Raw genomic sequence first — 14,884 nt, 5'->3', positions numbered from 1 at the left:
AATCTAATTGGATCGAGTGCAAATTCAAATGAATTTGAATTTCAAACCTCTTATGCCACCTCATCCCACGCCCTTCTCCTCTCCATGCAAATTTAAAATTTGCATGGAGAATTCACATGCCTAAGCTCTCTTTGTCACCGACTATGGATAAGGATAGGTTGGTTAAGTTTTGAATTCAAATGGGATTTGAATTTAAACTAAACTACCTAGTCCTTATCTCATCCTATCCACTCTCATCGCCCACCTTAAATCCTCTTAGTTTTTATGCGACAAAAAGAGGAAGGAATTATCATGAGAAAGGTCTCAGAGTGGGGGTGTAAAAATGAGCGAAGGGTGGGTCTTCTGTGCATGAAAAACTGAAGAAACCGATTCCTTTTGGGTGAGAGCATTGTGGGTTTCTTAGGGTTCCGACTCTAGAATTTTGGGAAGAGAGAAAAATTGAGAGAAGAGTATCTTTTCTTTGCTTTTCTTCCTTCCATCTCATCACCTCTAGACATTCTTCTTCACCTCCTGGAAGTGTCCAAGCGGTTCGAAAAACCTAGATCAACCAATAAAAAGATCTCCGCACGAGCTAATACTCCCGGAGAGATCGATCAGCACTAGGACTTCGAGTGGACATCCCGTAGAGGTCGGACACTCTGTACGGCTGCAAGAGTGATCAAAAGGATCTCTTTACCATGATTATCAATAGTGGCGATCAGCTATCTACACTCTAGTAAGAGATCCGATCTCTGTATATACGATCTACCTGTGATGATCTAGTTTGTGGTAGATTTGATCTACTATCTGATTGATATGATCGATCATACCTTAGAACTCAGATTATGCATGTAATTTATATCATATGATCCTTTGTAGGTACTTTTTAGATCTGATCTTATGCATGCGTAGAGATTAAAATATTTAGTCTAGCCTCTTCCACTGAAAATTTTAAAAAATGTATGCATAAAATTGCCTGTGTTCCCTTCACTCTTCATATTAGACCTATCAACAGGTCGGGTTCGGGTCGGACCTAGATATCTAGATTCAGACCCGATCTTAGTTACTGGTACCGAAACCAGACCCAAATACGTGACGGGTCTAGCCTTGAAGTACCAAATCTGGATCCTAATGGATCTCGAATATCCGAACCCGATTATGAGACCTGAAACTCATATTCAAAGTCTCACAAAAAATACCTAAAAATTATACAATAACCTAAAAAAATATCTAAAAATTATACAATCATATGATCATACAAATAAAAATATGAAATTTATTCAAATTCAATAAGTAAAATAAATCACATAAAAAAAGATAGCTACAAATTGATCCACAGAATATGACCAATACATTCACAGCAATGAATAATACTCCACAACTTAATCCACATGATATTTACCAATGCTTACCTAGAAAATAGTAGATCAGTGAGGGCGCGGCAGATCGGCTGTCTTGATGTCAGGGTCCGATGAGTGACGGAGACGGAGAGGAAGTCGAGATGGCGAAGATCAGTAATGGAGAGATCGGATCCCGACAGTGGGTGGCATTGGAGAGGGAGGGGTGGCCCGGATGGCGGTGGGGGTGATGTGAGCTATGAGGCAGAGAGAAGGGGCACTCAGTGACAGAGCCATGGAATGGAGCGACAGAGCAGGAGAGGTGGAGAGGAAAGGAGGGAGGGCTCGGCGTCATCAGAAAGAAGGTCTTGGCGGAGGGATCTCGATGGAGAGGGAGAGCAGGAGACTGAGAGACAGAGAGAGGGAGACTGAGAGACAGAGAGAGGAAGAGGATCTCCTTCGTCCATGACTTTGGCGTCGGGGTCCGGCCACCGACGAGCAGATCTTGCGGTGGAGAGGGAGAGAGGGCATCGAGAGCCGTAGAGTGGATCCGGTGGGAGAGGAATTAGGAGCAGGAGAGGAGGGAGGGCTCGGCACCGTCGGGATGCAGATCTCGACGGAGGGATCTCGAGTCCTCGACGGAGAGGGAGAGTGGGAGACTGAGAGACAAAGAGAGGGAGAGAGTGAGAGAGCGAGAAAGGATCTCCTTCGTCCACCATGTTGGTGTCGGGGTAAGGCCACCGACGAGCGTATCACGCGGTGGAGATGGAGAAGCAGGGCGTCCGAACTCCGGAGGAGAGGGAGAGGAGGGGAGGGGGAGGCCGGAGGAGCGGGAGAGGAGGGGAGGGAGAGGCCGGAGGTGCCGTCGGGATGGGAGATCGAGAAACTGAGAGAGAGAGAGAGAGAGTGAGGGAGAGAGATTGAGAGATGGACGGGCGGCCAACGGGGGTTTTACTATTTTAGGATTTCAAAACTTTTAGAAATCCTAAACCATTGGATCTCTGATCTAATGGTTCAAAATAATTATATATATAAATATTATATATATATATATATATAATTCGGGTCTCGGGTCTATCGGGTCTGGATATTAAATATCCAGACCCTATCTGTTTACATGATGGTTTATCGGGTCTGGATCCGGGTCCAGATAAATGAGTCCAATATTAATACCAGATCCAGATCCATCGGATAAATACTCACGGATCTCAGGTCTGGACTCGGTCCGTTGACAGCTCTACTTCATATCATCGGCCCGTATAAAATTTCTCCCAACAATATGCATGTATGTATATATATATCAGTGCGGATTTGTGTTATCATCTTTTACTTATAAATTTCAAGATTGGGTTCAATAATATATGGCGAAAAAAGATTTTAAGATTCCACTCAGAAGAGAACTTAAAAAATGAATTAAGTAGTATTCAATTGGAGTTTTGATGCCTAATCAGACCTCATAGCCAGATGAAATTTGGATCAGATCTACTATTGAGTTGGTGAATCAATCCAACCATAAATCAACATGCACCAGTTATATGTGCATTACTCTCCCCCCCACCCCACCCCCCCGGCGGAACCAATGATCTCACCATACCTAGGAGGAGGGGGAGGGAAGAATGGCCCTTGTCACTGGATGAGCTGGGGCCAATCAATAATCCATACCTACGAACGGGGATGGGCCGGAGGAGCCAAGCTAATTATGGCTTACTTCAATCAGTCCAAGGTGGCGATACAGAAAACAAACGCTCATTTCCTTGCCAGGGTGGTCAGACCAGCTTGGATCGGTTCCATATTTAGGTGATCCGACGCAACAAGCCAATCAAATCCAAGCTAAATATAACCTCATCATCAGTAATCCAATCTCATTCTAACCCAAACACTAGGACTGTAATCCCAATGCCTGCTGAATATGGAATCTTAATCAGAACTAATTGCTTATCCGTTGCAGCCCAACGGTTTCGGATCGCTCTCCCGCTTCACGTCCAGATCAGATCCAGTCAAGTGGGACCCATTTGGGGCAGGCGTAAGCATTTGGTACCGGTGGGACCTACTACGGTTTTTTTATTAATTGTTTATAAAAGGGACGGCCGGCGAGACAGCGGGAATCCGACGACGACGACGGCGGGAGGAAGCATACCAAGGCGGCGGCGGTGGTGGCAAACATGGGGGACCAGGAGGAGGGAGCGATCGAGCACAAAGCGTACGCCCGGACAGGGCTCCTCGGGAACCCCAGCGACGTCTACTTCGGCCATACCATCTCCTTCTCGCTCGGGAATTTCTGGGCCTCCGTTCGGCTGGAGCCCTCCAAGGATCTCGTCATCTGACCCCACCCCACCCCACCCACGACTTCGTCTCCTTCACCTCCATCCACCATCTGGTCTCTTCTCTCTCTCTCCGATCTTCTTGATCCCTCGTGGGCTTTCGTAAGTATGTCTTTGTTGGTTTCGCGTATAGATCGGATGGATCGGATTCGTTGCTCATTGACGAATCCAGAAATCTAATTCTTGTTTGATCTTTAAAAAAAGGAATCTTGTTTGATCTTTAAAAAAAGGAATCTTGTTTCGCGAGAAAGCTAGCCTCCCCTCCATATAAATAGACGAGCAGACATGTTATTAGGAAGGATTCCCGGAAGGCGAAGAAAAAATATATAAACAAATAATACATTTTGATCTCGAAAAGGAAGAAGAAAAAAGGGAAAAGGAAGGACATGACTTATCTTTTATAATTCTAGACTTATGTTTCTGAAGTTAAATGCTTGATAGCCTCAAAGCTTATTGATATGCTTGTCGTAGAAGTAGGACAGGAGCTTAAAATAGAGACACCATCTTGGAGTGAAATGCCATGTTGACCATACTTAAAATATGAAAGTGTTAGCTTTTCGATAGCAATGAAATTTGATAATTCATGCCTTTGTTTATATTGTGCAAAATTAGGATAACATAATTTAATGGTAGCATTGCAAAATGGCCCGGTGGATTGTCTTTTTTCTTAGATTTGTCGGCAATTGTTCTATTTAGCATTCGTGAATATTTTCATTGAATTTTGATGATTGGAGTATTAAGCATATCACTTTTTCTATCCTACTGACTTTCTTTAATGCATTTGATATATGTTTTTGTTATCTATATCTCAGGTCAATCGCTTGCATAGTGAGGGATATTATGGAGGTGTTCGCTTGCTTATGGCAATTTGCAAAGTTTTCTACAAGCACTGCAACGATAATAATATAAAGTTAAAAGAAGGAAATTTCACCCTGTCTTACGACACCAATATTCCTCGCCAGGTGAAGCCTTGAGTAAACCCCATTTATGTTTGCAAAATAGACTTCGATTACTTTTAGAAGCTTATGTGTTTCAATATGATAGTTGGTGAAATTTGTCAAGTAATATTGGAGCCTGTATTAATTATGCTCCGAGCTTACAACTTTAGTTGCATTATAATAATTAAGAAGTGCACTATCCATTATGCAATATTTATAATGTAGATCATCAGCAATATTTGCTAAAGATATCAGAGCATTTTGTATTTATATTCTGTGCTCAGAATTTTGACTAATTCAAAAGTCCACTAGCCATCATGCAGCATCCATCTTTCTAAATGAAAAATATTTACTTCAAGATATAATAAATTTAGTGTTGTTCAATTGTTGGATAATCAATCCACATGATAGGAGCATGTTCGTTATGTGTCAGCATCTAAGATTGGATGGCCTTTAAATTAAGGTGTTTCTAGCTTCCTTCATTTTGAGATTGATATAATAGCAAAGATTTTCTAAGAGTTTAAGCATCACAATGACAGAGTAGACTTGGAAAGGAAAATGAAAAGGATAATGGAGTGAAATGGTCCTGTTGAACCCACTTATGCTATTCTTGTAGATGGTATCTAGGCTCATTAGGGCCTCTTAGCCCGAGTGAATGTTCTTGCCCATAAATATTTTACAGTTCTTGGAGAATTATTCCCTGCTGTTGTTATCAAAGTCAGAGAGGTCTCAAGGATTAGAGTCAAGTGATCCTTCTTACTTCAAGTTGGGTGGATTCCTTTATTTTGGGCAAGTAATTTCCCAAGTTTAGTAAGCTAGGAATCAAAGATTGTTGATCTTTTTGTTATCAATATTAAACCTCCACTCTTCATTTGCTTTTGTGGTTCACCAGGAATGATCCACAATGGTTTCGTAATATCTTCTCAGCCACACTTAAAATTACACAAATATTTGATAGATTATGCAAAACAACACGCTAATGGCATTTGCCTTTCCAGCAGCATTAGATGAAGAAATACTTGACTAATTAAGGCTTTTTTCTGTTATCACAAGAATGTGCAATTGTCTTTTTATTGTTAATGTCATCTGTTGATTAAAAAGCATGTATTTTTTTGACATTTTCAGACAGGGCTATCGGGTTCAAGTGCCATCATTTGTGCTGCCTTAAACTGCCTCCTTGACTTCTATGGAATTAGACACCTTGTGTTATAGCCCAAGCCTAAGCCCAATTGAGAAGACCCAAGCCCATTTAAAAAAAAAAAAACAAAAAAAAACAAGAACAGGAGAACCGAAAAGAAAACTTCTGGTAGGAGTCTTCTTCTCCGATTAAACCACCGTGATCAGGAGTCCTAGGACGATCAGGAGTCCTAGGGCTCTCTATAAAGAGACCTCCCCCTTCCTAAGAGACCCCCCATCAGTCTTTTTCCCCTCTTTTCCTCTATAATTCCTCCGATTGAAGCCGCGGCTCTTGATTCGTGCTCACCGCAATTTTTCACCGGTGGGATCACCGAAGGCCGAGGTAAGCTTTCCTCCTCTTCCTCTCTTCTTTCTCCTTCTTTCCGTAACTCTGTGCACGACTGCCGGCGACGGATGTTGCCAGATTTTGTCGGAGAAGGGAGCCCTGTTTGGTCTCTTCTTCTCTTTGGTTTTTCGATGCCGGCGATCACTGCCGACCGCCGGCCTTGCCTCTCCGAACTCGAGAGAGTTGCCCCCCTCTGTCGCTGGTTTTCGTCGTGTCGGCCGTGGCCTGAACGGTCGGTCAAGGGAGGAGACTTGTCGGTCCCTTGTTTCGGCCAGGAAGGAGCCCGAGAGAAAAGAAAAGAAAAGAAAAGAAAAAAAAAGAAAAGAAAAGAAAAAAAAGAAAAAAAAAAGAAGAAAAAGAAGAAAAAGAGAAAAAGAAAAAAAAAGAGAGAGAGAAAGAGAAAGAGAGAGAGACTTTCTCTCTCTGCTCTCTCTCTTGGATTTTTAAAATTTATGAAATTAAAATATATATATATAAATAATAATAATAAATAAATAATAATAACAATAATAATAAAAGAAATACAAGAAGACTTTTCATGGATCAATCCAAAAATCCTAGATATTGTCATCTAGTCGATCCATGTGAGGACATTGGATTTTAAAAATTTATATTTTTTAATTCGATAAAATTTTGATCAAAAATATAATTATTGACGTACCAGGTCTGGAGAAGGGTTTTCAAGATTTCTAGGATCTCTAATTTGGATTTTCTTTTGAGGTAAGTAGTGTTTACTTTTATTGAATTTATCTGGTAAATTATAAATTCTGAATTATATAAATTCATGGCATGCTTGTGATTGAAAATATTTATTGAAATTAATTGTGATTGAAAATAATTATTGAAATTATTTATGATTGAAATAATTTGATGTTGAAATTATTTATAATTGAAGTTATTTGTTGAAAATTATTATGATGATGTATGATCATAAAGAATGATATGATTTAATTTGGCTCGAATATCATCTTTTTATATTATTTTTGAAATAATACATGAATTGAAAGATGATATGAATTGACAACCTGACTATGTAAAGGACCCCGCCAATAGGAGCATATACGTTGGTAATTGATTTGTCCTGAGGGTTTATGTCGCCAGCGAGACCAGCGACATGTCGTCAAAGAGACCAGCGACAAACCGCCAGCGAGACCAGCGATTTCGAAGGACTTGCTGCCAGATGATTCGTAGCCTACCACAAGAAGATACGTAGTATTATGACCCTGCCACAGAAAAAATATGGTCATAGTCATGGTTGGTAAAAAGAACTTAAGAAATTTGATGAATTTAAGATGATAAGTATAAGTTAAAATTATGATGAATTAAAATTTTATATATGATTGATAGTGTGATGAATTAAATTATGAATTCATGAATTTACATATTGATTTTGTTATTATCAGTAAATCGATATGTACAGTATTATTGCCTGATTTATTCAGTTAAAGGTATACACTGCTTACTGGACTATTTAGCTCATGATGAGTTTTATATTTTTCTTTACAGATCCAGAAAATTAGCATGATGCGAGATTTCAATTGGGAGAGCGATTAGAGATGAGTTAGCTCATTTGATTTAGGATTTTCTCAGAATTGATGCAAGACTTTTATTTTAAGTGATTGACTTTATCGGATAATTATTTTTCTTTTGGACACTAAGTTTTGATTTGTTATTTGAATTAAGGTTTATTTATTAAAAATTAAAAAATTATTTAACTTTATGTGTAAGATATCATGATGAGATGCCTTGCATGCTTATAGAAAAAATTTCTTATGAGTATGTGACGGTTGCCATGACCTTCGACTCACAATCTCGGATCGGGGGTATGACAATTAATATGGTATCAGAGCATAAGTAGATAGATAAAGACATGTAGAATAGAATGAGCGAGTGATGGATAGATATTAGAAAATTTGAGAGGTTAGTTATGATGATTATGATCTGACCTATCTCAAGTAAGTTTATAACTTTATTAAGGATAAGTTATTATCTCAAATTTGTCATAGGTCAATATGCCTCCACGACGAACGAAGAATACTCAAGGAGCGGTAGAAGGGACATCAAATCCACTTGGTGATAACACTCCCCAATTGAATAGCGGCACATCTCAGTAGGAGGGAATCATTGATCCTACTGAAAATACTCTGACAGTATAGGAGGAGCCGAACATGACTCAACTAATACAAACTATGATCAGAGTAGTTCAAATACAGCAACAGTTACTTTAACAACAACATGCACAGCCACGTCAGCATCTTCCACCGACACCTGGACATGGAGAACATCCGATGCTGAGAAACAATATCATCGAGTTTAAGAAGCTAGCCCCTCCAGCCTTCAAAGGGACCATCGAGCCACTGGAAGTAGATAACTGGATTATGAAAATGGAGAAGGCATTTGTCGTGCAAGAATGCCACGATGAAGAGAAGATCTGCTACACAGCATATCTGTTACAAGGCGAGGCATACAACTAGTGGCGTATACTTGAACAAAAATATGAACACGATAGGATACCACTCACTTGGGAGAGATTTTGAGATGAATTCTTTGACAAGTACTTTCCTCGAAGTGTCAGAATATAGAAAGAGCAGAAGTTCATTCATCTGAAATAGGAGAACAGATCTGTTGCAGAATATGAAGCTAAATTCATGGAGTTAGCCAAGTTCATTCCAAGATTAGTTGAGATTGAGCAAGATAGAGTATATAAATTTGAAAGGGACTGAAGATGGAAATTAAAAAATAAATTATACCCTATGAGTTAACTACTTATGCCTCAGTTGTGAATAAAGCTCTAATAATTGAAAGAGAAGTAAATGAAGCACATACAGAGAGAGAACGGAATCAGAAGAAAAGAAATAGGTTTGGTGGAACTCAAGGACAAAATCAGAACAATAAAGGTCCAGCAAAGAAGCCAGCAAATGATAAGAATCATGAGAATAAGACAGCTAGATGTTCGAGATGTGGCCGAAGAGAGCATGAGTCTTCTAATTGCCCATGGAATACTAGTTCTTGTTTTAGCTATAGACAGAAGGGATACAAAATTGCAGATTGCCCCTAGAGGAATGAGAATAGACCCACACAAACAAAGGATGGAGGTCAAAAGCTAAAAACTCAAAGAAGGATCTATGCACTCACACAACAGGATGCTCAGGCCTCTAATGCTGTGGTGATAGGTATCATTCCTGTATCTGATATTTATGCTTCAGTTTTGTTTGATTCTGATGCTACACACTCGTTTATATCCACTACTTTTATTAGACAACATGATATAGTATGTGAACCTATGAAAATCAAATTATATGTTGAGACATCAGTATGTGGTATTTTGAGTACCGAAAGTGTGTGCAAGTCATGTAGTATCAGAATAGAAGAAAGAGAATTACCGACAGATTTGGTGGTCCTAGATATGCATGATTTCGATGTCATTCTAGGAATGGATTGGCTTGCTACTTATCATGCCTCTGTGGATTGTCATGGAAAGAGAGTGAACTTTCAAATATCGAAAGAATTAACATTCAGTTTTGATGGAAGTACAGGAACCACCCCTCCATGTATTATTTCATTTGTGCAAGCTAGACAGATGCTAAGAAAGGGATGTAGAGGTTACCTAGTATCAATAAAGAATAAAGAACATGATGAATTGAAGTTACAGGATATTTCTATCGTAAATGAATTTTTGGATGTATTCATTGATGATTTAACCAGACTACCATCAAACAGAGAAATTGAATTTACCATTGAGTTGGCATCCAATACCGGTCCGATTTCTAAAGCTCCTTACCGAATGGCTCCTATGGAGTTGAAAGAGTTAAAAGATCAATTACAGAATTTGTTGGATAAAGATTTTATAAGGCCTAGTGTATCTCCTTGGGAAGCTCCAGTCTTATTTGTGAAGAAGAAAGATGGTAGTATGAAGTTTTGTATCGACTATAGAGAGTTGAATAAGAATACTATCAGAAATAAGTATCCTCTATCTCGAATCGATGATTTGTTTGATCAGCTGCAAGGTGTACAAGTCTTTTCTAAAATTAATCTTTGTTTAGGATATCATCAGTTAAAAATCAAAATAGAGGACATACCAAAGACTGCATTTAGAACTTGTTATGGACACTATGAATTTCTAGTGATACCATTTGGGTTAACCAATGCTCCAGTGGCCTTTATGGATTTAATGAACAGAATATTCAAATCCTATCTTGATAAGTTTGTTGTCGTATTTATTGACGATATCTTGATATATTCAAGAAGTAAATTGGAGCATGAAGAATATTTATGGTGTGTACTATAAATATTGAGGAAAGAAAAGCTTTATGCCAAATTAAAGAAGTATAAATTTTGGTGGGACAAAATAATCTTTTTAGGATACATCATGTCTAAAGATGGAATTTCTGTGGATCCAACAAAAGTGAAAACTGTGATGCAGTGGAACAGACCTACAAATATTTTCAAGATTTGAAGCTTTCTGGGAATGACAGGTTATTACAGACGATTTGTAGAAGAATTCTTCCACATTGCTGCACCTTTGACTCGTCTTACTAAAAAAGGGGTTAAATTCGAGTGGACCGAAGATTGTGAACAAAATTTTCAAGAGTTAAAATAATGATTAGTTTCAGCCCCTATCCTTACTATACCAACAGGAGATGAAGGATTCACAATATATAGTGATGCATCTAAAAAGAGACTCGACTGTATATTGATGCAATATGGTAAGGTAGTGGCCTACGCCTCAAGATAATTGAAATCATATGAACAAAATTATCCGACACATGATTTGGAATTAGCTGCAGTGATTTTTGCCCTAAAAATTTGGAAACATCACTTATACGATGTGCAGTGTGAAGTGTTTACTGATCATAAGAGTTTGAAATATATTTTTACGCAGAAGAAATTAAACATGAGACAGAGAAGGTGGTTAGAACTGTTGAAAGATTATGATTTAACAATTCATTATCATCCCGGAAAAGCTAATGTCGTTGCGGATGCCCTTAGTAGAAAATCCATGAAAAATTTGACGGTTTTAATCATACATCAAAGCCAATTATTGAAGGATATAAGAAAATTGAAATTAGACATCCGAATATATGACTCAACAGTATGATTAGCCAACATGAGGGTTTAGCCAATACTCATTGAAAGAATTATAGTTGTCCAGAATGATGATCCACAACTAATGAAAATAAGGGATTCAGTGGAAGCTGGTGTTCAATCTGAATTCAAGATACATGATGATGGTTCGTTGAGGTTCGAAAATAGAATTTGCATATCCAATGATTCAGTACTCAAGCATGAAATACTTCAGGAAGCACATCAGACCGGTTATACAGTTCATCCGAGAGGTACTAAGATGTATAGAGACTTAAAGAAAATATACTGGTGGAATAATATGAAGAGAGAGATCGCTCAATTTGTAGCTCAATATTTGGTGTGTTAACAAGTTAAAGCTGAACATCAGAGACCTGCGGGACTACTTCAACCTCTTGATATTTCAGTATGGAAGTGGAAACATATCACTATGGATTTTGTAACTGGACTACCTAAGACTCCAAGTAAAAATGATGCAGCCTGAGTGATTGTGGACCAATTGACAAAGTCTGCACACTTTCTACCAATTAGAGTTGGATTTACTTTGGAAAGACTAGCAAAATTATATATGAAAGAAATTGTAAGGCTACATAAAATTTCAGTGACCATTGTATCGGATCGAGACATCAGATTTGTATCACAATTTTGGAAGAGCTTACACAAGGCATTAGGAATAAAATTGAACTTCAGTACAGCTTTTCATCCACAGACTGATGGTCAGTCAGAGAGAACTATTCAGATCTTAGAAGATATGTTGAGAACTTGTATTTTGGATATAAAAAGTTCATGGGATGAGCATATACCTTTGATTGAGTTCGCTTACAATAACAGTTATCAGGTTAGCATTGGTATGGCACCTTATGAAGCATTATATGGTAGAAGATGTCGATCACCGATTCACTGGGATGATGTTGGTGAGCAGAGAATATTGGGTCCTGAACTTATTCAACAAGCCATCGAGAAGATCCAATTAATTAAAGAACGACTTCGGACAGCACAAAGCAGACAGAAAAGTTATACAGATAACAAGAGACAGAAATTAGAATTTCAACCTGGTGACCATGTATTTCTCAAAGTATCTCCTTCAAAAAGAATTTCAAGATTTGGCATTCGTGGCAAATTGAATCCTAGATATGTGGGTCCGTTTGAGATTTTGGAAAGAATTGGTGAGGTGGCGTATAGACTTGCCTTACCACCTTCACTTGCAGGAGTACATAATATTTTTCATATTTCTATGTTAAAGAAATATTTACCAGACCCAAGTCACATCGTGAAACTTGAATCATTGCAAGCTAGAAAGGAGTTATCATATGAAGAATATCATGTACAGATCGTGGACCGTAAAGAACAAGTGCTGAGACATCGCAACATTCCTCATGTCAAGGTACAGTGGAGTCGATATTCGGAAAGAGAAGCTACTTGAGAACTAAAAGAAGAAATGAAGCAAAAATATCCCCAGCTCTTCGAGACCACAGGTATGAAAAATTTCGAGGACGAAATTTTTTTTAGGGGTGAAGAATGTTATAGTCCAAGCCCAAGCCCAATTGAGAAGACCCAAGCCCATTTAAAAAAAAAACAAAAAAAAAGAACAGGGGAACCGAGAAGAAGACTCCCAGTAGGAGTCTTCTTCTCCGATTAAACCACCATGATCAGGAGTCCTAGGACAATCAGGAGTCCTAGGGCTCTCTATAAAGAGACCTCCCCCTTCCTAAGAGACCCCCCACTGGTCTTTTTTCCCTCTTTTCCTCCCTAATTCCTCCGATTGAAGCCGCAGCCCTTGAATCATGCTCACCGCGATTTCTCGCCGGTGGGATCACCGGAGGCCGAGGTAAGCTTTCCTCCTCTTCCTCTCTTCTTTCTCCTTCTTTCTGTGCCTCTGTGCACGACTGCCGGTAACGGGTGTCGCCGAATTTTGTCGGAGAAGGGACCCCTATTTGGTCTCTTCTTTCCTTTGGTTTTTCGATGCCGGCGATCACTGCCGACCGTCGGCCTTGTCTCTCCGAACTCGAGAGAGTTGCCCCCCTCTACCGTCGATTTTTGCCGTGTCGGCCATGGCCTGAACGGTCGATCAAGGGAGGGGACTTGCCGGTCCCCTGTTTCGGCCAGAAAGGAGCCCGAGAGAAAAGAAAAGAAAAGAAAAAAAAGAAAAGAAAAAGAAGAAAAAGAAGAAAAAAAGAAAAAGAAAAGAGAGAGAGAGAGAAAGAGAAAGAGAGAGAGAATTTCTCTCTCTGCTCTCTCTCTTGGATTTTTAGGATTTATGAAATTAAAATATATATATATAAATAATAATAATAAATAATAGTAATAAATAAATAATAATAACAATAATAATAATAATAATAATAATAATAAAAATACAAGAAGACTTTCCATGGATCAATCCAAAAATCCTGGATATTGTCATCCAGTCGATCCATGTGAGGACATTGGATTTTAAAAAATTTTATATTTTTTAATTCGATAAAATTTTGATCAAAAATATTATTATTGACGTACCAGATTCGGAGAAGGGTTTTTAAGATTTCTAAGATCTCTAATTTAGATTTTTTTTTGAGGTAAGTAGTGTTTACTTTTATTGAATTTATCTGGTAAATTATAAATTCTGAATTATATAAATTCATGGCATGCTTGTGATTGAAAATATTTATTGAAATTAATTGTGATTGAAAATAATTATTGAAATTATTTATGATTGAAGTTATTTGTTGAAATTATTTATGATTAAAGTTATTTGTTGAAAATTATTATGATGATGTATGATCATAAAGAATGATATGATTTAATTTGGCTCGAATATCATCTTTTTATATTATTTTTAAAATAATACATGAATTGGAAGATGATATGAATTGACAACCTGACTATGTAAAGGATCCCGCCAATGGGAGCATATACGTTGGCAATTGATTTGTCCTGAGGGTTTATGTCGCCAGCGAGACCAGCGACATGTCACCAGAGAGATCAGCGACAAACCGCCAGCGAGACCAGCGGTTCTGAAGGATTTGCTGCCAGATGATTCGTAGCCTACCGCAAGAAGATACGCGGTATTATGACCCTGCCACAGAAAAAATGTGGTCATAGTCATGGTTGGTAAAAAGAACTTAAAAAATTTGATGAATTTAAGATGATTAGCATAAGTTGAAATTATGATGAATTGAAATTTTATATATGATTGATAGTGTAATGAATTAAATTATGAATTTATGAATTTACATATTGATTTTATTTTTATCAGTAAATCGATATGTACAGTATTATTGTCTGATTTATTCAGTTAAAGGTATACACTGCTTACTGGACTATTTAGCTCATGATGAGTTTTATATTTTTCTTTACAGATCCAGAAAATTAACATGATGCAGAATTTCGGTTGGGAGAGCGATTAGAGATGGAGTTAGCTCATTTGATTTAGGATTTTCTCAGAATTGATGCAAGACTTTTATTTTAAGTGATTGACTTTGTCAGACAATTATTTTTCTTTTGGACACTAAGTTTTGATTTGTTATTTGAACTAAGGTTTATTTGTTAAAAATTAAAAAATTATTTAACTTTATGTGTAAGATATCATGATGAGATGCCTTGCATGTTTATGAAAAAAGTTTTTTATGAGTATGTGACGGTTGCCATGACCTTCGACTCATAATCAAAGGCGTGACACCTTGTAAAAGTTGAAATCAGATCTGGGCTGATTCTTAGTGCAGAAAA

This window comes from Elaeis guineensis, chromosome 10 (assembly GCF_000442705.2).
Source record: "Elaeis guineensis isolate ETL-2024a chromosome 10, EG11, whole genome shotgun sequence".
NCBI classification, from domain to species: Eukaryota; Viridiplantae; Streptophyta; class Magnoliopsida; order Arecales; family Arecaceae; genus Elaeis; species Elaeis guineensis.
The sequence above is the reverse complement of the archived record's forward strand: the minus strand, read 5'-3'. Positions refer to the sequence as shown.